Here is a 2,187-nt window from a genome sequence, read left to right as displayed (position 1 = left end):
TTGAAACCAGTGATGTTTCAAATGCTACAAACGATGGGCCAATTTAGTGGTATGCCCATAGAAGATCATCATCTCCACCTTCAATTATTTATGGAGGTGACTGATTCATTTAATATAGCCGGTGTGACTGAAGACGCACTGAGGTTGAAGTTGTTTCTGTACTCATTGCGAGATCGAGCATGAGCATGGCTCAATTTACAGCCACCAATTTCCATATCTACATGGCAAGAATTAGCAGAGAAATTTTTAGTTAAGTATGTCCCACCTAGCAAAAACGCTAAGTTGAGGAACGAGATCACAACTTTCCAACAATTGGATGAAGAGTCTTTATATGAGGCTTTGGAGCGATTCAAGGAGTTACTTCGTAAGTGTCCTCATCATGGGATTCCTCACTGTATCCAGTTAGAGACATTCTATAATGGTCTCAATGCACATACAAGATTGATGGTAGATGCTTTCGCGAATGGTGCAATTTTTTCTAAGTCTTATAATCAGGCTTATGAGATCATCGGAGGGATCGCGAGTAATAACTATCAATGGCCAACAAATCGAACAGCTTGAGGAAGAGGCGTAGCTAGAGTTCATGAAGTTAACTCCCTAACTTCATTATTAGCTCAGGTATCGTCTATTTCCTTTATGTTAAAACAGTTAACCGCTAATAGTACTAATAATTTTGTAGCTCAGCCACCAAGTCTGTTTGAAATAGTTTCCTATATGTACTGTGGGGAAGGTCATTCTTTTGAGAATTTTCCATCAAATCCCGAGTCAGTGTACTATGTGGGGAACCAATATCAAAATAAGAGTGGACAAGGACCCTAGTCCAACTTCTACAATCCTTCATGGCGTAATCATCCTAAATTTTCTTGGAGCAACTAAGGAAATGGGCCGAACAACAACTTATTACAGCAAAAACCCAACCAATTTCAAGGGTTTAATCAGCAAGCTCCAAAACCACCTCAAGCTAAGGCATCAAACAGTTTGGAGAACTTGTTGAAAGCGTACATGGCAAAGAATGACACTTTGATTCAAAGCCAAGCAGTAACACTGAAAAATTTGGAAAACCAAATGGGTCAGTTAGCTATGAAGCTACGTAATAGACCACAAGGAGCCTTACCGATCGATACTAAAAATCCAAGAAATTTGGGTAAAGAACATATCAAGGCAATGGCATTGTGAAGTGGTAAAATTCTAGAACCCCGATTGATTGATGTTGAAGATAAGCTCATTGAGAAGAATCAACCAACTATTGAAGCTCCTACACCAAAGGAATCAGAATCTGTAAAGTCTGACAAGGTAAACCTTGACTTAGTGAATTCAAATATTTTAACATCTACTTTGGATGCAGATTTACCTACTCAGAAAAGTTGTTCGGTTCAACCTAAAGTTCCATCACCTTCATATCCTCAAAGATTGTAGCAAAACAAGTAGAAACAGAAGGTGCAATTAAAGAAGTTTTTGGATGTTCTAAAGCAGTTACACATCAATATTTTGTTGGTGGAGGCTTTAGAACAAATGCCAAATTATGTGAAGTTTATGAAGGATATACTGTCTAAGAAGAAACGACTGAGTGAGTATGAGACTGTTTCCTTGAAAAAGGAGTGCAGTGCGTTCCTGCAGAACAAACTGCCACTGAAATTGAAAGACCCAAGATGCTTTACTATACCCTGTAACATTGGTGACTCCTACAGTGGTAAAGTTTTGTGTGACTTAGGAGAGAGTATCAACTTGATGCCTATGTCTATCTTCAAGATGCTAGGGATAGGTGAAGTAAGACCTACAACTGTGATGCTTCAGCTAGAGGATCGATCTTTAGCATATCCTGAAGGAAAGATCGAAGATATTTTGGTAAGAGTGATAAATTTTTTTTCCTGCTGATTTCATTGTCTTAGATTTTGAAGCAGACTAGGAAGTGCCGATCATCCTTGGGGGACCTTTCTTAGCCACAGGAAGAATGTTAATTGATGTGCAGAAAGGAGAACTCACCATGCAAGTTTAAAACGATCAGGTAACCTCAAACATTCTTAAAGCGATGAAATTTCCCGATCCGATAGAGGAGTGTTCAATTATGAAAGAGATAGAAACCCTGGTTTCTATGGAAAGTAATTTTGAAGAATATCCATTGAAGAAAGCCTTAGATCTTGACCCTTTGGAGGATGAAGAAGGTAAAGAAAACATGGCTTTGATCCG

At 38.7% G+C, this 2,187-nt stretch overlaps 1 non-coding gene across 1 annotated transcript; it reads right to left on the bottom strand.

Moving 5' to 3' along the window:
• Window positions 1-279: 279 nt before the first annotated feature.
• On the bottom strand, window positions 280-386 carry LOC128042217 (small nucleolar RNA R71). The gene has a single exon (XR_008197421.1). It is a non-coding gene; the product is annotated as a small nucleolar RNA R71 (small nucleolar RNA).
• Window positions 387-2,187: the final 1,801 nt, after the last annotated feature.

Source organism: Gossypium raimondii, chromosome 6, assembly GCF_025698545.1.
Source record: "Gossypium raimondii isolate GPD5lz chromosome 6, ASM2569854v1, whole genome shotgun sequence".
NCBI classification, from domain to species: Eukaryota; Viridiplantae; Streptophyta; class Magnoliopsida; order Malvales; family Malvaceae; genus Gossypium; species Gossypium raimondii.
This window is presented reverse-complemented; position numbering and strand designations above follow the sequence as displayed.